We start from the raw sequence: 24436 nt of genomic DNA on the forward strand, positions 1-24436 counted from the left end.
TATAAAGAGAAATGCGAAGAGCTTATTCGACTATATTATAGTCTATAAGGTAAACCTAGAACAAAACATATAAAACATCATAACGGAGAAGGAACCGAAACGTCCACATCACACTGGATGGTCACCGCAAAACTGGAGAATAAAAGAATAGAGGAGGTGGAAGAAAAGAGTACAAGAAATAAGAGGTAAATAAACTCAAGAAAAAAAGCGTGCGAGAACTTTACAAAAAGTTCTCGCACGCAAAGTTCAGCAGCAGAAGTCTGTAGGTAAAGAGGCGTGGGAAAAACATTCTTAAAGACTAGAGAACAATCATCATCGTGCAAATATACAAAAAAATTAGAACATGAAAACTATGACAACATATTATATATCATTAGACACCTAATGGAAAGAATCATCGACACGGGGAGGGGGACGAACATAACAGCAGGATAAATGCAATATAGAGAAGATATAACTAAGGCGGAGGATGGTTGGAAAGTCAAAATGCGATGGATTAAGTAGCGTGACTATTAGGAGAATGGCCAATCAAGAACCAATAATGAATAAAATAACAAAGACGCAAATGAATTGGTATGGGCATTTGACGAGGATGTAACCCAACATAATTACAAGAAAAGTTCATTAGGCAAAGAACATCGTAAAAAGAAAAAGAGGTAGACCAAGAAAAAAATGGATACAGCAACTAGTAGAGACGGGAAAAGTTAAACAAAAGTTCACTCTAGGAATTGAAAATAATGGCAGGAAATAGAAAAAAAAATTGAAGAGATCAGTGAATGGAAATTAAAATAGCTATCTAAAATCCGACACCTTAATAGGGTAAAACGAAGTTGAGAAAGAAAGAAAGAAGGAAGTGCACACAGACCAGATACACATCGCTAAAGACAGAGCAGAGCGCTTTAAGAATTAACAATGTCGCCCCAGCTGGGCCTAAGATGACGGTCCCGCGGAATTGAAGGTACCATTATGAAAAATTATCAAATCTGAAACTTTTAAATCCCCACACTTGCCGCGGCTTTGTATGTATGTATATCGCAGACAAAAGACACTAGCAAACAAGTCGATCTAAGATTATGAAACGTATATACTATGTGAATCAAAAACATTCTACATCTAAGAAAAATGAAAAATTTAAATATAGTATATTGTACAACAAGAGAGAAAAAAGACATATTTCTCACGAGCGCAGAAGTTTGTTGGCACGGGCCGAGGCACGAGGCGAGTGCCGCAAATCAAGCGAGAGAGAAATATGTCATTTTCTCTCGTGTTGTACACTGTACTTTTTCTATGGATGCGTTTTTCTCAAGAGTTCAAATTTCAAAATTAAATAATTTAGGTGCTTTTAGGTATATTATATGCCTAAATTGAAATAAAATACATATATACACATAGGTACTTAATATTTTTAATATTTATATACTTTATTTATTTAAAATTATAATTCACATTTGAATAGTCTTAAAAGGTAATTTTTGATAAGTTTTGACAAGTTTAAACACATTTTATTTGACAAAAATAATTGTGTTTGTATTGTGCATGTTACCATGGAAATGGCGATCCTATGTATGTAAACCAGCGATGAACCTGTGAGAAAAAATATTTCTCACTGCAATGGCCGACTTTTCTCACTACCTGAGAAATTGTTCGTTTTGAATATATGTAAGTAGTGAGAGAAGTAGCACATTGTATAGCATCCATAGAAAAAATTATTTAAATTATAACTTTGTAACTAATACTGCTTATACAGGGTGTTTCATTAATAATTGTTCATATAGTAACTGGAGAAACCTTAGCACAAAATACGAAGATCTAACCTAAAACACTTAAATAAAATGTGGTTCCTTACTGAGTTACAGGGTGTTTTATCTAAAAATTTAAAAATTATTTTTGCTCAGCATTTTAAAACTATTCGACGTATCCTTTTTATACTTGGCAGAAAGTGCGACTACTAGACAATTTACTAAATTGTGATAAACAAACGTTTCCAACTACTACCAGAGGCGTACGACAGGGGATGGTGAATGGTTGACCCTTCTCAAATTCTACGCCACTGGAGGAATTACTATTTTAGTGCCATTTTTAGATTCTACAATACTTTCTACGTAAATAATATACTCTTCATTGGTAACGATAAAGTCATTAGTTTTCGAGATATTTGAAGTTAAATATGAAACGGCACAGTTATTTTGATTAATTTATGATATGATTCATATGATTAAAATTTAAAAATTATTTGTATCCAGTACTTTAAAACCATTTGGCGTATCCTTATCATACTTGGTAGAACGTGTAGGTACTGTACACCCTACTAAATTAAGATAAATAAACGTTTCTAGCTACTACTAGAGGCGTACGACAGGGGATAGTGGCTGGTTGACCCTTCCCAAATTCTACGCCACTGACGAAATTGCTATTTTAGTGTAATTTTTTTATTTTGAAATACTTTTTATGTAAATATTATACTGTTCATTCGTAACGATAAAATGATTAGTTTTCGAGATATTTGAAATTAAAAATGAAGCGACACAATACTCTGGTCAAAATAACCGTGTCGTTTCATTTTTAACTTCAAATATCTCGAAAACTAATGGCTTTATCGTTACAAATGAAGAGTATATTATTTTCATAGAAAATATTGGAGAATCCAAAAATTTAACTAAAATAGCAAATTCGCCAGTGGCGTAGAATTTGGAAAGGGTCAACCATTCACTTTCCCCCGTCGTACGCCTCTGGTAATAGCCATAAACGTTTGTTTAACATAATTTAGTAGTTTGTATAGTATCTATACTTTCTGCCAAGTATGAGAATTATACGTAGAATAGTTTTAAAATGCTGAGCAAAAATAATTTTTAAATTTCTAGATAAAACACCCTGTAACTCAGTAAGGAACCACATTTTATTTAAGTGTTTTAGGTTAAATCTTCGTATTTTGTGCTAAGGTTTCTCCAGTTACTATATGGACAATTATTAATGAAACACCCTGTATAAAAATATTATACACTATTACTTCTGAATTAATTCTGATTTGTACTCTAAATATTTTTTAGTAATTATAATACATGCAATAAACTAATATTTAGATATTATTTACTAATTTATTTCAAATATATCTTATTGTGTTCCTGTTTTAATGAAATTAACGCGACAATTCGATGAAATAAAATTATTTTGACGTAATATTCGAAAGTCAAATCGGTAGACAATAACAGTCGTTTTGAATCATCGTCATGGAAACCAAGATCGTCGTCATGCTAACTAATTATATTGAAAGTTTGGTTTTGACAACCTTGTCAAAGATTTAATTTGTGTATGTATTTTCATATTAATTAAATTAAATGATTAAGAAATGGTAATTTTTTAAAGACTCTTAGAAAAAATATTGTTCTTATCTCTTGCAGAAAGTCTCTTTTCCTCACTCGACTGCTTGCCGAACTCCCGCTTCGCGTCGTTCGGCAAACTGCAGTCGCGTGCGGAAAAGAATGAATTTCTGCACTTGTTAGGAAATAGTATATTGTGCAACAAGTGCAGAAAGGTACTAATTTCTCACGAGTTTGAAAAGTTGCGGTACGAGCGCAAGCGAGTGCCGCAATTCAAACGAGTGAGGAATTACCTTTCTGCACGTGTTTCACACTATACTTGTTCTACAAGCACAGTTTTTCCTAAAAATAAAAATCACAATTTCCAAACGACGATTAATTATAATACAGGTACCTATGTGATACATTTTAAACTGTATTTAATTAATACCTACTAATCAATTTAAATTCCTTATACCTAAATAAATTGCACAGAAATCAGTTAAAAAATTAATGCACTGCCTTAATTTGTTTAAATTTAAACAATTATTACACATTATTGACATTATATTTATGCAGTCACGGATTTACACAAAACCTACTTCATTCGACGTCTCTTGCACAGGTTGCTAAATCCTTATTGGTTATTTGATAATTATAAAATGTTTAATAAGAATAAAATTGTAAAATAAAACAGTTGTAACATCCATAATTTAGTTTCTATGCTATAGTTAAATATAATAATTGTCTAATAGGTTATATATTTGTCTAAAGTTTAACCACGGATGTAAACAGAATATAACGTTACTCAGAATGCGGTAGTCCACGGATGTAAACAGAATATAACGTTACTCAGAATGAGGTAGTCAACTGTGCAGAAAAGAACTTTGCGGCACAGAAACGTCACTTTGCGGCACAGAAACGTCACTTTTCTGCACACTAATGTCAAATATCTTATACTGTGAGAAAATATCAAGTTTGCTAACATAAAACCGTGCAGAAAAGTGCACTTTGAATAGTGGTTGTAGAAAAATAACTATTTCATGTTCACTAATGTACAGTTACATGTACAGTTAATTAATAATAAATAACAAAATTTTTTTAATAGTCTAACAATAATCAAGAGTGGACGCTTAACTCTTCCACTTAACCTAAGCGGTCTATTGTGGCTCATCCCTAGGTTACATGAGTTTTTCTTTCAGCCCAGTCGTTTTAACAAGGTCTATTATGATCTTAGGTGACACTTCTATAAAGTCCTAGAGCTCGAGTTAATAATGCTTAAATATGTTGAGCTTTGGCCTATCCAACCCTGGGCAGTTGCACAGAACGTGTTCCGCCATCTTGTCATCGACCTGACAGAATCTGGACTTCGCACCTTCTGTCAGTACGATTTTGTTCATATGCCCTTGAGGCGACAGTGTCCTATTAGGATACCTACGATGATTTCTGCAGATCATTCCTATTCATATTTAATAGATCTTTGGATCTCTTCTTCCAAGGTTCGTGTATGAAAGTCTTCGAATGTTTGAGACCCATTTGATAAAGATAACGGTTTTTGACAAAACACCGGTTTTCGGTTATACCGGTTTTTTGCTTAGGGTTTAAAATGGCGGTTATAACCTGGCAGTTATAACCGGCCAAAAAAACCGGTTTTTCCAAAAACCGGTTTTTGGTTTTTTTTAATCCAATAGGTTACAATGTTACATTTACAATGCACATTAGTTTGCGATACTCCACTCGACTCGATACTCGATATCAATATGATCAAAATTAGTACTATCGAAAGAACATCAATATCAATATAAATAAAACACAATTTTTAATAAAAGTACAAACAGAAATATTTTACTTAAAAATAAATTGGATAATGCAATTTATCTTTTATTTTTACTACCATCAAAAAAAATTTATCATGTATTTCTTTTAACACGTTTGTATATTTGTATAATAGGTACATTTTAACTCATTTAATACTTCCTGTATGGGTGTATCGTTTTGAAAACGTAGGGAAATCCTTGGAGATTCGTATTCGTAATCGGTAATTCGATATTCATAGTCAGAACATTATTTTTGGTAATCAGAAAAAGTCATTCACACACTTTCAATGTCACGAGTCAAGTGTGAAAAATAGATGATGTTTGCGTCTATTTCAACCAGATCACTTCTTATGTAAATATTATGATCACAAATAACTTTTCAACGAAATATTATAATAAAACTTAATTGTTTCTGGTTGATGTGAGTTTGCACTTTCAGTTTGCTTCTGTATTTATAAAATAAAATTTGTATTATGGTTTTGTTTGGAATAATTACTTGAGAATAATAATTATGATTGGGATCCAAAATAATACCTAACCTGATCCTAATCACCGTAATAACCTAATAGCCGGTTTTTACTTTAAAAAGAAAATACCGGTTATAACTTGGACAAAAAAACAACCGGTAAAACCGGTTATTACGAAGTAAAAAACCGGTTTTAGGTTAAAACCGGTAAGTTTTTCCCATCCCTACCATTTGATCATACCAGTGGTTACGTCTCATACGTTCCAGCCAGACCGATATTTTTTGCGATATAATTACATAATTATTGTGCTTCTTCAGATGTCAATGACAGGCTATGGACCTATGATTGTTTATTTTGATGCTCCTCTAGTAAATAGGTCTGATTTTTCGTTATCTTTAATACCAATATATCCAGGCCAGCAGAGTTAACTCGGATCCGAATCACATTCTGAAGACAGTTCCAAAGAAACTAACTTGGAGTTAATCCGATTGGATTCGAAGCGTATCAGATAAAGTAAAGTATTCGTATGACCTTCTGGTTAAGGTCTGGTTCTAGAGTTTACAGAGGATTTAACAACCACTTACATAGCTTGGGATGACGGCTTTACGTGCGCTCCGAAGAACGGTGAAGGCACATTTAATTTTTAGAAATGAAAATGTCTTTGTCACTGTCGAGCATTGAAATATAAAAATATATAATAATAGTCTCCCGTTTTATACCGCTAACGCGTTTTTGGGATTATAGCAGGGTAGTCCACTATCTCTAGGGCCTATACAAAAAGGTAACAGGGCCAGTGCTACTCTTCAACTGCCTATTGTTACCCCTGTTTTTACCCAACGTACTCATTTTATTCAGGCTGAGTCTTAAAAAGGTCTAGATCTTCTCGCCGGCGCTGGGTTGCAAACCCCGACCTACCTGCGTGGAAGTCAGACATCTACCGCCAGAACTATCCGGGCACCTATATAAAAAGATAGCAGCCAAAATTGGTACAGAAAAAAATAAAGATAGTGACATGCTCTGAAATGTATAAAATGACAAGAACAGAGACAAGAAAACTAATGAAAAGAAAAAAGAAGACGTACCAGAAACAAATAATAAGTATAAAAGAAAATCGAAAAAAGACTAATGTAAGAGACTAAGTTTTCAATCTAATAGCACATAAAATAACATCAAAAATATTACTCTGCATCCCACCCGATTAAAAACAATGGAGACCTTCTCTGGTTACACCTCCGAGGCTTCTAAAATTTGCGAGCCATAACGGATTCTAAGCCTAATGAAGATAAGGGAATTTTACAATTTAAAATTCACGTCCCATCTGCTTAGCGCGGTAAAGTTCCAACGAGAATAGTTCCAATAGTTCCAATCAGAGTAAACATGTAAATCAAAAATAAATAACCATTTTCAATTTCGTTGCAACACGGAACTACAGGCGCATCATATCCTAGTCCAATCAGAGAGTGCAGCAATCACCTCTACCGGTTTCGAAACTTATTAGTCTCTCATCTTCTTCTTCTTCAAATGCAAATCCACTAATGGATGTTGGCGATCACATTTTCCATTAACTCTCTCTTTCTTGCAATGTGTATCAGAGATTGTAGGTCATTAATCCCTGTCCATTGCCTTATGTTTCGGAACCAGGACATTTTCTTGCGTCCTTTTCCTCTCTTGCCTTCAATTTTACCCTGGATTATAAGTTGAAGGAACTGGTATTTTTCGTTTCGCAAGTCTCTCATCAGGAGGCACATATGCTGCTCTCCTCAACCCAACCAAGACAAACCCCGGCATGCAGTCACGCATTGCAACGAACGAAATGGCAGGGATGCCCTAGCGGCAACTGCTAGCAAACTTAGTCTTATATTAAAAACTTAATCTTTTGCTAGCAGTTGCTGCTAGGGCATCCCTGCCATTTCGTTCGTTGAAATTCGTGACTGTCCGCCGGGGTTTGTCCTGGTTGGGTCGGGGAGAACAGCATATGTGACAGAGTAGTTCCTGATGAGAGACTAATAAGTTTCGAAACCGGTAGAGGTGCTTGCTGCACTCTCTGATTGTACTAGGATATGATGCGGCTGTAGTTTCGTGTTGCAACGAAATTGAACATGGTTATTCATTTTTGAAATAATGTAAGAATATTATGTAGGAATTTCAGGGTTAAATGCCGGGTACCAAGCAAGAACAGGAAACTTCAGAATCTAGCGGAAATACATTGGGGTGCATAAAGCTGAAATAGAAAAGCAATATTCGATATATGAAGAAGTAACCCAGGCAATTAAAAAACTTAAACAATAATACGACAGACATCGATGGTATATCCACAGTGTATAAAACAGCGAGGAGAGACACTAAAAGAAGGAGTTACTTTACCAATCCACAAAAAATAAAACAAAAAGTAATGTATTAACTACCGGGAAATATCTCTCCTTAATACCACCTTACAAAAATTTTGCTCGAAAGAACTAAATCATCCACAGAAGTCATTGGGCATTATTAATGTGGATTCAGACCGGACCGTTCTACCATTGACTTGATATTCACTATAAAACAGGAGATGGATACATGCTAGGGGTTTGATCGTGGTCAGATTAGGTGGAAAGCGATGCAAGAAGTTGGCGTTCCAAAAAAAAGTAGACAATTTGATACGGATGTTTATGGACGAGCAACAATGTGAGGTGGGAGTTGGACAACAATCTTAAACATACATGTAACTCTGGAATAGATATTCAGAATTGAAGTAATCGAAAAATGGACTTTTATATCCAGTATGTCAACGAGAAGGACTAAACTTACTGCTGTTTTTTTATATTTTGTGGCATTAACGTCTTTGAGCACGTCACAAAAATTTAAATATCACGTTATATTTTACAGTGTTACCATCACCAGGCGCGGATACAGAGGGGGGTCAACGGGTCCATGGACCCCCCCTATTGTATTTAGTCTATAAGCATTATTTTATTATTTATTAATTTTTTCTGTCAACTCTCATTTTCAAACGATCAGTAAGTAAGTCTGGATCCCCTATTATGAATTTCTAGATCCGTGCCTGACCATCACATCACCCTCTCACTCTATGCTCTTCTTCTTCCTCTTTTTGTATAGACATGACTCTGTCTGTGTTTTCAATGTGCCTCTAGTAAGTTGTCGTTCCATCGTTTTCGTGGTCTTCCCACTGATCGTCTTCCTATTGGGGGACCGTCTCTCACTGTCCTGACTACCCTATTTGCTGTCATTCGGTTTATGTGGTCATTCCATTCTATTCTTCTGTTTCTTACCCAGTTATGAATGTTATCCATCTTGCATCTCCGTCGTATATCTGTACTTCTAGCTCTGTGCCATAGAGTATTACCATCGATTTTTCGAAGGGTTTTCATCTCCGCTGTTTCGAGCAATCTTTTTGTCCTATCTGTGTCGGGTCGTGTTTCTGCCGCGTAAGTCATTATTGGTCTGATTACTGTTTTGTAAATTCTGCTTTTCATTTCTTTTCCGATATTTTTATTTTTCCTTATTGTGTCATTCAGGCAACCTGCGGCTCTGTTTGCTCTATTCACTTGATCTCTTCCATTTCTGTTTCGAGCCTTCCGTAGCTAGATAGTGTGATGCCTAGATATTTAAACTATCACTTGTTCTATTATCTATTCTTCCAGCTCCAATTTACATCTTATTGGATCTGCTGTTATAACCATGCATTTTGTCTTTTTTGAGAAAATTAACATGTTAAATTTTCTTGCGATTATGTTAAATTGGTGCAGCATACGTTGTAAATCATCTTTACTTTGAGAGATTATTATTGCATCTTCCGCATACCAGATTATTTTAAGTGGTTTTTCTCCCAATTGGTATCCTTTTTTAGTTTTTACTTTTTTATTATTTTGTCCATGATCAGGTTGAACAATAAAGGACTCAAGGAATCCCCCTGTTTTATCCCATTGCCGGCTTAAATTGGGTCAGTTAGTTCATCTTCCACTTTTACTTTTATTGTGTTGTTCTGGTAGACGTTTTCGATCGTTTTAATTATTAATAGAGGTACCTCTCTCGAGTATAACATATGGATAACGTCCGTTAATGTGACCGTATCAAGTGCTTTCTTAAGGTCCACGAATCATAAATATGCCGGTTTGTTGTATTCCTCTTGAACTTGCCTCATTATAAATATAGCGTCAGTGCATGACCTTCCCGACCAAAAACCTTGTTGTTCTTCTGCTAATGTTATATGTAATTTCATTCAATTTGTTTGTTATCACTTTGATTGTTAATTTTAATGTTGTGTTTAATAAGTTAATTCCTCTGTAATTCTCCGGGTCCGATTTATCTCCCTTTTTAAAGAGAGGTATTAGGATGCTTGATCTCCATTGTTGTGGTATTCTTTTTTGTTCTATTATTTTTTGTGATAGTTTTAATAATTGTTTAGTTATGTCTTGTCCTCCGTACTTTAGGAGTTTGTTCGATATTCTGTCATCTCCTGGAGAAATTTCTATTTTTTTATTTTCTTAATGCTTTCTTTACCTCTCCTTCCTTGATATTTATTTTTTCGTTTGTCGTAACTTCAGGTGTTGGTGGTTCATTATCGCCGCCTTTAGCAAATAGAGATCGGAAGTAGTCTGCCCATGTTTACTTCTGAATGTGTTTCGCTTTTATTAATTTGTTCATCTCCTTTCTTTGCCCTTTGATCATTCTCCATACTTCTTTTTGTGTTCCGTAGAAGTCGTGTTCCATCTGTTTTGAGAAACTCTGCCAGTGCTCCCTTTTTATTTGCCTCACTAAAGTATTCGTTTCGTTTCTGATTCGTTTGTAGTGGTTGTATGCCTGTTGTGTTTGTTTTGTTCTGTATTGTAAAAAGGCTTTCTTCTTTTCTTCACATTTTATCTGAACTTACTCTCTAAACCACGGAGTTTTCTTCCTTAATATGTGAGTATTCGTTACTTTTCTCTCTCAAAAGTGATTCTATTGCAGCATTGATTATGCTATTATTGAGTTTCTGCCAGCTTTCATCGATGTTATCGTTTTCTAATATTCCAGTCTCAGCAATCTTCTCTGATATTCTTTTCCTGTATAAATACTCCGTGGATTCCGTATGTAGTACATACTTCGACTTTGATTTTTGTTTGTGTTGGTGCTGCCCTCTTGGGTGTGAAATATTTCATAATGATTCCTATTTTACATAATACTAGGCTATGGTCGCTACCTACATCTGCTGAGTTGAGGCATCTTACGTCGATTATTTTTGATGGATGTATATCTCTGTTGGTTACAACATAATCTATCATAGAACTTTGTCCTCGGGTATTACTGAATGTATATTTCTGTTGGTCTTTGTCGTCAAAAAGTGTGTTGTTTATTCTAAGTTCGTTATTCGTGCAGAAGTTTATTATCAGTTCTCCATTGGGCTCACTCTAGGTATTGGGCATAATTTCTTCCTTATAATATATCCTACTCATCACTTGACACAACACATAGAGACTTCCTCTCCTAGCGCCTGTCTAACCTTTACAAGTATTCCATCAAGTCATACTCACTTGCCGTTCTTCATCGTACTTAAAGCCTCAACAACCTCATCTCTCGTTGTCCCCGGTATTACTTCTAATTTATGATCCCGCTTCTGTCTCTCCTCAGTGTTCTGCATTTAGCAACTTTCTAAAGTATTTATACCATCTTTGTTTTATTTCAACACCAGATCTAAACAGTCTTTCCATCTCCACTCTGAATATGCCGCACGTGAATCAGTCCTTTGATCACTTTGATGACGCTGACCGATGAGTGTGTTTGTAATAGAAATATGGAATACACAATAATGGAAATAATGGAGAAATGGATAATACAAAAATGGAATAATGTATTGTACAGAGTGAGTTTGTAATTAGGAATAAATTCAATAGTTCAAATAATAATTGTTTTTTTGAAAAATGCGATACCTGTCGATACATACCTGTCGACATAGATACTTACCTGTCGATAAGTATTTCAAATCTAAATTTTTTACATACAATAATAATGTATACAGTGTCACAATTTAGAGATATGACGTCATCGTTAATTTTCTTAAATTAGCTATTTAGATAGGGGTGTGTAAATTTATACATAACTTCAAAATATCAAATTTTTATTTCCTACCATTTACAAAATATTAAAATATAAAATTTTATGTGTAATTTGGAATAAAAATTTAATAGTTCAATTACTATTTGTCTTTTTTTCGAAAAATGCTCAGACCTGTCTATTAGTATTTCAAATCGAAATTTTTTAGATACAATAATAATGTATACAGGGTGTCCTAATTTAGAGATTTAATGTTATTGTTTATTATCTTGTAAACGGTAGGGAATAAAAATTTACCAAATATAAATAGCTACCCAAAATTACAGTGTTGTTATTTAACAATATCAACGATGACGTCACACCTTTAAATTGGGACACCCTGTATACATTATTATTGTATCTAAGAAATTTCATTTTGAAATACTAATCGATAAGTCTAAGAATTTTTCAAAAAAACAATTAGTATTTGAACTATTGAATTTATTCAAAATTACAAACATAACTTTGTTATTTTTTATTATTTTGTAAATGGTAAGAAATAAAAATTTAAAAATAAAAATGTATACCATTTTTATTCATTCAGTTGCGGTGCGAAACCAAAACTGTCTTAATTTTTACTCAGATCAGAGAGTGCAGCCAGCACTCTTATCGACGATTTCACCTCTTGTTAGAGGTTCATCAGAGACTGCATAGGCTGCATTTCTCTGACCCAGGTAAAAATCTTCGACATATCCATCTCCCACCGCAACTGACGAGATGGTAGTAGGTGCCTAGCGGCATCTGCTAAATAAAAGACTAAGTTTTCCAACCTAATAAAAATATTTGTAAATTAAATATTTTTAAAAGATTTTTAATTGTAAAACTTTATTGGCCCATTTCCTGGTGACAACCTCCAAGGCTTCTACAATATGCAAGCCAAATGGATGCTGCAGTGAAGACTAAAGGGAAGGAATTCTACACTATGCAATTCACAACCCCCGTCTGCAGCGTGGTAAAGTTCCAGCGGAAAATGGACCTAGTTACTCTATAGGAGTAATACTAATATAAAAATAAAAATGTATACCATTTTTATTCCAGACGCTGAACTTTACCACGCTGCAGACGGGGGTTGTGAATTGCATAGTGTAGAATTCCTTCCCTTTAGTCTTCACTGCAGCATCCATTTGGCTTGCATATTGTAGAAGCCTTGGAGGTTGTCACCAGGAAATGGGCCAATAAAGTTTTTCAATTAAAAATCTTTTAAAAATATTTAATTTACAAATATTTTTATTAGGTTGAAAAACTTAGTCTTTTAAATAAAAATTTGATATTTTGCAGTTCTGTATCACTTTACACATCCTATCAAAATAGCTATCAAAATGACGGTGTTGCCATTTAAGAAAATCAACGATGACGTCATATCTCAAAATTGGGACACCTTGTATACATTATTATTGTATGAAAAAAATTTCCATTTGAAATAATAATTATAATCGACAGGTTTGAGCATTTTTCAAAAAAACAATTAGTATTTGAGCTATTGAATTTATTCCAAATTACAAACTCACTCTGTATAATTAAGGTCGTAGACGCAAAATTTCGAGCTAATGTGTTTTAAATCCATTTACGTTTTTTCAAATCTAGAGTAAACTAATAAGTAGTTTTGAAAAATTTAAACGCAGAATGAAAGATCCTATTATTAACGAGGATCGAAAATCCCTGAAGACATCTATAAAGTTTATTTTACTAACTTACAGGGATATAACTCTTTGGATATTCTAATCGACTTTCGGCCCTCGGTAATAATGCAATCTTTCGTTCTGCGTTTAAATTTTTCAAAAATACTTTTATATAAAAAATTTTGAAGACAAATAATCATTTTTACTAAATTAAACGTTAAAAAAAATTCCATAGCATCAACTTACTGATGCATTTCTTTTTGGTTCGCTTCAAATATCCGATACAATTTAAGCCTGAATTCCTATTGTCCGTCCTTATTACTACATGTTTCCTAAATCTCGTGAATCTCTTTCAGAATTCATAATATACAAAAATCGTACGGTGCGAAGGAATGCAAAATGGCGAAAGGATTCTAGGCGTATATAGCGAGAAAAGCTGTACATCCCGTTGAAGAGTGGACAAAAGGACCGTTGGCCTGGAAGGAGCTTTGATCTCAAAACGAAATTGCAATTTTCAAACAGTCACCACAACACAACTTTAAACTTATATTGAAAACTCCCTCAAGTGTTTACATTAGATACTTAAATTAGCTTAAAAACTTTGATTATAGGAATGTAAAGGAGCGAACAATTTAATTAGTTGGACTACATTTTAAAAAATAGTCAATTATTGATTTAACACACTATGTATTTTTATAAATGTAGGTAGAAGAAAAATGCCCTGGCTGAGTAACCTCAGATAATGGTTTGAATGCAGCTAAGTTGAACTCTTTCGTGATGTAGTGTCAAAAGTTAGAATAGCAATGATTATTGTCATCCTTCGTCGCGGAGATGGCACGTAAAGAAGAAGTATTTTTATATTAAACTTGTTTGTTGAATTATGAGGAGCAAATAATTGGACAGAAATCGGAAAATGATTTTCTCAAGTTGGAACCATATGGAAAACTTTTTTATTACCTATTAATTTTACGAAAAAAATTATTCCTCGTAAAAAGTTCAGCATGTCCTAAAATCTAAAATACAATCATCAGACATTAAATTGTTTCAGTCGTATACAAGGTATGTCAAAAATATGAATTTTGCTCAAGGGTAAAGTAGGTACCTTTATTTTTCACAACATCGAAAATTGTTAGTAAGGAAAGTTGTTTGGAGTTAAAAATTATGTAATAATATGCAACTCTTCTTCTTCTAATGGCACTAGAACCCTTGTGGGTCTTGGCCTGCTTAACAATGTTTTTCCATTCTGCCCTGTCGGAAATTGTGAACACTGAAGTCCTACCCAATTATGTCGTAGAAGCCCACACATTGGAATATCTGCATTATGCTAATCTACTGTGCAGCAACAGCAATTGCTAATGTAATGGGCATTAAGATCAGAACACGACGGGGTACTAATAACGGAAGGACTGGTAACAGAATTGCACCCTGGGAAAAAAGACTTCTCGGAAAAATTGAATTACTGCGTATGGTATTGGAGCCCAAGCGGGGATTTTTGCGGTTTCTCGAGCGCGTCAGATTATCATGTGGGAAGAAACCTGATATCTGTCAGATGCACGTCTACCATATATTGGCTCTTAACACAGGAGAGTTCGTTAAGGGGGGCCCGAAAAAAAAATCTACCCTTAAAAAAACTCCAAATTCTCAGATTAATATAAGGTAAGTTAAACATATGCGAAAGAGTGTATATTTCAAAAATCTGACGATTTGAGCCGGGCTTAAGGAAATGGGCGAGTCCCAAAGTTTCATAAGCAAAAAGCGAATATTTCGCGAAATAAATGACAGATCGAAAAACTAAAAATATTGCGCTCAATATTTTTTAAAAATCTATCGAATGCTACTATACACGACCTCCCACGGAGAGGGGTGGGGAGTAAATTTAATATTTTAAATACGAATCCCGCGATATTTTGCGAAATGAACATCAGATCGAAAAACTATAAAATACACTTATTTAATATTTTTGAAAAATCTATAGAATGGCACCACACACGACCTCCACGGAGGTGGGGTGGGGGGTTACTTTAAAATCCTAAATAGGATCCCCTATTTTTTATTGCAGATTTGGATTCCTTACGGAAAAATAAGTAACTTTTATGCGAAACATTTTTTCGAATTATGGATAGATGGCGTTATAACCGGAAAAAACCATTGTTAGAAATGGAAAATTAAATTAAAAAATGGCAAGCGCCCACTAAAATGGAAAACTTTACTTAACTTTTTTTGGTTTTGGGACCTACTTTTCACAACCCAATAGGTCCCCAAAGCGCTCGAGTGAGTGCACATTTAGTATACTTTGCTCCCCTACCATAGGGATATTGGTCAAGTCACCGAATATATAAGAGGTGTAACAAGTACAAAAGTCATTAAGAGAGCTGAAGAAATAATGCGTAGCACTGCAAGACACTCGAGATACGATCCAGAAAATAACACAGCCCAAAAATGTCTGGATACATTAAAACAAAAACTCTCCATCTATTCAGGACAATTAAAAAGGTATAAAGTTAGTAACAACCTAAAATGTGACAATGCACTTTTTGAGAAGTCTGAGAAGGCGTTCTACCGAAAATTCAATTTCACCGTAGAAAGTGTCGACAAGTCTTATCCAAGCCAAGAAGAGATTAATGAGTTTTGGGAAAAGCAGCTTTCCACACCAGCTGCTCTTAACAACAATGCGGGCTGGATAGAAGATACGACTCACAACTGTCACCACTACGTCACAACTAACTACGAACCATTCACTACTAAAGAGGTCTCAAATATCATCAAAGAGCTTCATAGGTGGAAATCTCCTGGACCAGAACTTCTGGCTTAAGAAGTTTTGGAGTATTCATGAGTGCTTATCAACATTAATTAATCATGCTATTTCTAACCCGCAGGAAATACCATTATTTCTAACTCAGAGAACCTTCTTCTTCTTCTTCTTCATGTGCCTTGTCCGTTGCGGACGTTGGCTATCATCATTGCAATTTTAATTTTGTTTGCGGCGTTTCTGAATAACTCGATCGAGGTTAGTCCAAACCATTGGCGTAAATTTTGAAGCCATGAGTGCCTTCTTCTTCCGGGTCCGCATTTGCTTTCTATTTTACCCTGTATTATCAGTTGGAGTATATGATATTTATCATGTCTCATAATATGACCGAGGTATTCAAGTTTCCGTTTCTTAATTGTGAAAGAGATTCTTTTTTGCTTTTCCATTCGGTGAAGTACCTCTATGTTGGTGGTGTGAGTCGTCCAGGATATTTTGAGGATACGTCGATACAACCATATTTCGAATGCCTCCAGCTTTCTCATTAATGTTTCCGTCAGTGTCCATGCCTCTGCGCCATACAGCAAGGCTGGAAATATCTAGCACTTTAGCAGCCGTATTTTTAGTGGGAGAGATATGTCGGAATGGGTGAATATATTTCTCATGTTGTTAAATGTTGCTCTGGCCTTTTCAATTCTAGATCGTATTTCGGTTGTTTGATCCCATTTCGAGTTGACGATTGTTCCAAGGTATATATATATACGAGTCAACGTGTTCAATTAGTTGGTTTTTTATTTTCAATTGTCTGGTAGGTTTTTGAGTTTTGCTGACCAGCATCCATTTTGTTTTATTTATGTTGAGGTCCTCTTTCTTCACTCGCTCTTGGTACCCTGTCAATAAGACACTGAAGTTCATCGATACTACTGGCAAGTACGACTGTATCGTCCGCATATCGGATATTATTATATGTTAACATATTACCAAGGGCTGCCAGACATTTGCTGCAACTTAATACAAAGAACGACATGACTCACTTGGAAAGATCCTGCATCAAGAAATAGCTGTCAAACTGGGACTTCTCCAAATGGACCATCTCCCACATTATCAATATGTTCCTGAGAGTATGTTAGAGAATAACAACTATAAGCTATACTGGGACCGCACTGTCCTCACAGACCAAACAGTGGTACATAATAAACAAGATCTCGTATTAGTAAATAAATTAACGAGACAAATAACACTCATTGATATGGCGATTCCTAACAACAATAATCTACGTACTAAATTTACTGAAAAGTTCGCCAAATACAGAAATCTGGAAATTCAAATACGGAGACAATGGAGAGTGCAAAGTACCCAGACAATACCGATTATTACGTCCATTACTGGAGTCATTCCGAAGACCCTCCTCGAAAGCATAAAAAAGCTGGGTCTCAACGAACATCTTTATAAGACCATGCTGAAAACTGTACTACTCGCGACCAGAAATGTACGAAAATTTTTGGGAGATACACCTGCATACCAAGTCACCTAGGGCTCGATAACATGGAAAGAGTCCCACCAGAGCTCAATCCTTTTGATACCGTAGGTATCTGGGATGAGTCAATTTTCTCCTTAGAGGGAGTGTGAGCCGTATGGCTAAATTTGATCCAAGTGTTAAATACAAAAGCGAACAATGGAATTTCATCTTTGATATAATTATTAACCGTGACAACAAAAAATGGGCCGTGACAAGGACAATTGTTTAACACTGTAACTGCCTCATGGACTATGGACCATCCACGGATAAGAAAAAGAACAAGGTACTTGCGCTTTTTTTGAACTTTTACGCTTTCTCGCAGATGTTCTAATTGATTACAGGACTTTTTTTAATAATAATTTGTCTAAGTTTTTACTTGTTTTCCTGTTGTATCAATAAAATAAGAAATATGTTTAACTAAGTATTAGATTTTCTTTACCAATCTCTATCCTTCTTAGAAAGTAACCAGGCATAAGAGTAGCTGCGGCAAGTACAAATATTTCAAATAGCCGGCATTTTCAGTTCTATAGTTTTACACGTAAGCATATACTAATTCTATATTTTAAACATATTCTAAATTTTATTATGGCTCCCCACTGAGCAATAAAATTTGTATTATATTTAGTCTTTTTAAGAATCCACCTCCTAGGCCTCTGAGACTGTAGGTTACCGGGGCATTCCGAAAAGTTATGTAGCACAAAGTATATTTAGTATATCATGCCTATGACCTAATTTAGATATGTTTATTATATATTTAAAGTATATTTGTATGATTTGTTTAATTTGTCGTGCTACAACACTGCTAAAATAGCTAGTAATAAAGTTATGCCAAAAGGTTCACATGAAGATACTTTCTCTGCAAAAATATTACTCTGCAACAATATTAGATCCACCATTTTACAAAAGAGTTAGAAAATACCTTTATGACCTAGATCTTCAATTTCCTGATTTTTCTCAATACATTTCCTAACTTGTCCACCTTGGTTAATACCAACTCCCAAAATAAATACCAACTGTAATATATACAAAAAAGTGAGACTATAACAGACAAAATTAAAGAATCATCCTTAATAGAACAGATGTGTAACCAGGATGATCCTAAGGGGGGTTACATCTACTTGAAGGTCTCTGGGGGTATGGAATAATAATGTTGTTAAGCGTATAGACATAGCATAAAGAGGGACAGTAAAACCACTTGCATGTCGGCAGTTTGATCTCAAGAAGTAATACCGACAGTACGCAATTGGTAATGCACCAGTGGTGGATGCGGGTTTTCCCTGTTAAAACCAGTATGCTTCTATGCGACTAGCAATGCGAGAGTGGGGCAAAAGCGACTGCCAACATTGCGCGGTCGCTATGCGCGACTACAGATTTTAATTCCAATTTTTCGGAGAGTGGTTCTACTGTCTCTCTTTATACTGTGGTATAGAGCTCAAAGTACATCCAAAAGGGGGGGTTATAACCCCCAAAACCACCCCCTGGTTACGCCTATGTAATAGAAATGGAAACTTACAAAAATCACTATAAGATATATACTGACGCATCCAAATCATCAGACGGCGTTGGTACAGCCATCCTCACACCCAATACATCCTCAAAATTTAAATTCAATCTCATTACTTCATCATATACTGCAGAATTGTGTGCAATATTACAAGGCCTTATCCACATAAAAGAGTCGCTCAGTCAGTGTCTCTCATAGTAACCGATGATTAACTGAGCTCATTTCACACTAGCAAACGTTTATACACCAATAATCCACCTCACAGATTCAATCAGAAATAGATATCCTAAATGAAAATAAGGTCACTGTTCACTTTATATTCCCATCGAATTCGGGTATACAAGGAAATGAAGAAGTTGATCAACTAGCCCGCTTGGCATCCCTCAGCCAGGACTCCGTTCATATAAACGAGGTTTCTACTTAAGATTTGAAGTCAGAAATAAAATGTAAAGTCTTAAGTGCGTGGCAAAATAAGTGAAGTATATCACAAAACAAACTCAAAGAAATTAAACAATTTTAGTGAAACCGTGGCTTCAACGAACAGCGAATAGACCAGACCAAGTGAGAATAACACGTTTGCGGCTGGGACACAGTAACTTATTAACCCATAAACACCTCTTTACGCGAACTGTGCCTCCCATATGCGAAAATTTCCAAACAACACTCTTCGTGAAGTACATATTAACTCAAGGTGTAAAATATTTGAAGCTGCAAGAAAGAAGCACAACATACCAAAGGATATAAAGGAAGCCTTAGAAGTAAACATGAATGTTAAAACTACAATAAGTTATCTAAAAGACACTGGGTTATATTATCAGCTATTGAAACTTTACTAACTTTACCTGTTAAATAAAATGCTTTAAATAAAAATATTCATTTTACAGTTTAGAAATACCTGTTATTGTTATAACAATATTGACAAGAAACAGAAAATGAAATGACTATTTCATAATATAGATAGTTAAAGTAACACTGCAGATAAAAGAAACCCACTCGAGTACAACACAGAGTCTTGACCTTTTTTAACAATCGTTCTAGTGAGGCCCCAAACACATACCTAAATATCACTCTTCCACGACCTGTGTTATCTGAAGTGATGGGCACACCTCGCTTCCCATTTATATGCATAATTGTCATTAATTATTAGGAGAAGAATTCGAGTGGGATTTTGTGACAGTGACAATTAATTTGTAATTCTCTTAATTGGCATTTGACGTCACTTGATTGTTAATCAAGCACCAGTATTTTTATTGTTTGTAGTAATGCTAGTGACCTTTTGGTCTATTAACACTGATTGTTCATTTATATTCATAATCAGTTAATTGGCAGCCAATATTAATTTTTAGGAGGTTGAGTTATTTATTCAACTGATGTGATAATTAAGGACCCCACAGATAAAGTCATGATCTAGAAAAATGTGTTAATTTTGTAGACCTAAATATTTGAACTAAGACTGTTTATTACACTATACGGGGTTCGACAGAACTCTATAATATGTAGTTCAAATAGTCACATTATATAGGGTGTTTCATTGGAAAACGGAAATATTTGAATATTAAATAGAGGTCACTGAGGCAGTTCTAGATATACTACATTTATTGCCTTGCCCATTTTTATCACCGAGTTTTATCAATTTTGCACATTTCTTTCTGGACCCATAACTTTAGAAACGTCCTGTATATTTATTTGATATTTGGAGAACCTTAACCCTCCAACTACTAATCACAAGGAAAATCCAGGTCCGGACTAAAAAAAATTATATATTCATTGTAACCTTGAAACAACACCCTGTGTATTGAAATTTTCAAAATCCGTTTGCATATTTCGAAAGAGCACAAAAAACTAGATTTAATGGTTGGCTTCAATTTTTTGGCCAGACAATAGAACTTTTATTTTAAAATTTGATTAATATTTTTAAGAACAAATATTCATTTTAAAAATAATCAATACTTATTTACTATATTAGAACGACCCATTTACTAAGCACAAGAAAAATCCAGGTCCGGATTAACAAAAAAACATAAAGTAATTGTGACCTTGAAACAACACACTGTATATTGAAATTTTCAAAATTTGTTTTCACATTTAAAAAGAGCACAAAAAACTGAGTTCATTGATTAACTTTAATTTTCTGCGCAGAAAATTTAATGACTTTAATTTTTGAAATTAAATATAAGCTGAGATTAAAAAGCAGGTATTATTAACTGTTAATAATAAATTATTAAAGTAAATGAAGATATACTCATTTTAAAAATAATCAATACTTATTTACTACATTTAGTGCAGCCGATATGTGAAACAATTGTGCATTTAATGATAGAAGTATATAATTTGGACCACATATACTGCACATATAAAGGTTCAAATTTAGACAGGAGGCCATCTCAGATTTTGCCTCTTACAAAAATGGCGGTGATTCAAAATGGCGACTATACATTTTGACTAAGAGCACGATAACGTTTGAACGAGACTTCACATTTCAACCAAATTTGGTATATAGGTTCTTTTTTTTGATGTATAGGATCGAGGTTTTAAACCGGAAGAATCGGTTTACCAGAAGTTGTGTTTTTCCCGGTTTTTATGTAAAAATATACTGTTTTTTTTTTCAATTCTTTCACCCTGTATGTATTAATTTTTCAAAAAGTTAATACCGCCATTGAAAAGAGCGTAAAAATATTTTTTAGGAAATATTTTTAACTTTTTAGTTATGTTAATTACCATTTAATAAATGCAAAACCTATCTTCACATGTACCTATATGCGACAGATTCGTGCAAAAATTATAAGATTTATTGTGCATTTAATGGTAGAAGCATATAGTTTGGACCACATATACTAGACATATAAAGGTTCAAATTTAGATACGAGACCATCTCAGTTTTTGTTCCTTTTACAAAAATGGCGGGCATTAAAAATGGCGACTGTACATATGTGACTAATAGCTCGATAACTTTTGAACGAAAAGTCTGATTTCAACCAAATTTGGTATATAGGTTATTTTTTGATGAATAATATCGATGCCTTGAACCGGAAGAATCGGTTTACCAGAATTTATGTTTTTACTGTTTTTTATGTAATAATAGGTATGTTGTTTTTTTTTCAATTCTTTCACCCTGTATATATAAATTTTTTAAAAAGGTAATAACGCCATTGAAAAGAGTGTAAATATATTTTTTAGGAAATATTTTGAACTTTTCAGTTGTGTTAATTACCATTTAATAAATGCATAACGTATGTTCACATGTACCCATGGGCGGCAGATTCATTTTGAATGCCCGCCATTTTTGTAAAAGACTAAATCTGAGATGGCCTCATATCTAAATTTGAATCTTTGTATATGTAGTATGTGTGGTCCAAACTATATGCTTCTACCATTAAATGCACAGTAATTTGTATATTATTATTTGCACGAATCTGCAGCACATAGGTAGCTACATGTGAAGATAGGTTATGCATGTATTAAATGGTAATTAATATAACTAAAGAGATCAAAATATTTCCTAAAAAATATTTTTACGCTCTTTCAAACGCCGGTATCACCTATTTGAAAAATTAATATATACAGGGTGAAAGAATTGAAAAAGAAACAACATATTTTTACAAAAAAAGCAGTAAAAGCACAAATTCTGGTAAACCGATTCTTCCGGTTCAAGACCTTGATAATATTCATCAAAAAAAGAACCTATATACCAAATTTGGTTGAAATCTGACATCTCGTTTAAAAGTTATCGTGCTATTAGTCACATATGTAAAGTCGCCATTTTGATTGCCCGCCATTTTTGTAAAAGGAACAAAAACTGAGATGGCCTCGTATCTAAATTTGAACCTCTATATGTCTAGTATATGTGGTCCAAATTATAAGTTTCTACCATTAAATGCACAATAATTCTTATAATATTTGCACGAATCTGCCGCATATAGATACATGTGAAGATACGTATTGCACACGTATTCTAAAAAATATTTCTACGCTCTTTTTAATGGCCGTATTAGCTGTTTGAAAAATTAATACATACAGGGTGAAATAATTGAAAAAAACAACATATTTTTACATAAAAACAAGAAAAAACATAACTTTTGGTAAACCGATCCTTCCGGTTTAAGATCTCGATCTTATACATCAAAAAAGGACCTATATACCACATTTGGTTGAAATCTGAAGTCTCATTCAAAAGTTATCGTGCTATTAGTCACATATGTGTAGTCGCCATTTTGAATCCACGTCATTTTTGTAAAAGGCAAAATTTGAGATAGCCTCCCATCTAAATTTGAACCTTTATATGTGTAGTTAATGTGGTCCGAATTATATGCTTCTATCATTAAATGCACAATTCTTATAATATTTGAACGAATCTGCCGCACTAATTGGAACGACCCACATACTAATCACAAGATGTAATTTTAAAAATCTGCATGCACATTTGAAAAGCGCAGAAAAAACTGAGTTTAATGTTTTGCTTCCATTTTTTTTTTTCATTTGCAGACAATTAAATTTAATGACTTTAATTTTGAAATTATCTCCTTTAAGAACTAGGAGAACTCATAACAAAAATTTGAAGAGTAATGTTATTATATTATCTGCTCAAAAAATTGAAGCGAGCCGCCATTTAACTTAGTTCTTTGTGCTTTTTTCAAGGTCACTATTACTTTTTAGTTTTTTTATTAATTCGGACCTAGATTTTTCTTGTGATTAGTAAGTGGGCCGTTCCAATGTAGTAAATGATTATTGACTATTTTTAAAATGAATATCTATTCATTAACTTTATAAATTTATTATTAAAAGTGCTTTAAAAACCTGCTCGTTAATTTGTAAAAATTTTATTATATTTCAAAATTAGTTATTAAATTTTCTGCGCCAAAAAATAAAGCGAAATGAACTCAGTTTTTTGTGATCTTTTCAAATGTGCAAACGGATTTTAAAAATTTCAATATACAGGGTGTTGTTTCAAGGTCACAATTACTTTATGTTTTTTTTAATCTGGACCTGGATTTTTCGTGGGATTAGTAAATGGGTCGTTCTAATGTAGTAAGTAAGTATTGATTATTTTTAAAATGAGTATTTCTTCACTAACTAATAATTTATTATTAAAAGTTAATATTTTTAACTTAAAAGTTAATACTTGCTTTTTTATCTCATAAAATTTCAAATTTAAAGTCATTAAATAATTGTCTGGCCCAAAAATTAAAGCAAACCAATAAACTTAGTTTTTTGTGCTCTTTTCAAATAATATGTAAACGGATTCTAAAAATTTCAATATACAGGGTGTTGTTTCAAGCTCACAATGAATTTTTAATTTTTTTTAGTGCGGAACTGGATTTTTCTTGTGATTAGTAGTTGAATCGTTTGTGTTTTAAATGAGACATATGTATACCAAATATCAAAAAAATATACAGGATGGT

Source organism: Diabrotica virgifera, chromosome 6, assembly GCF_917563875.1.
Source record: "Diabrotica virgifera virgifera chromosome 6, PGI_DIABVI_V3a".
In the NCBI taxonomy this organism is placed as follows: Eukaryota; Metazoa; Arthropoda; class Insecta; order Coleoptera; family Chrysomelidae; genus Diabrotica; species Diabrotica virgifera.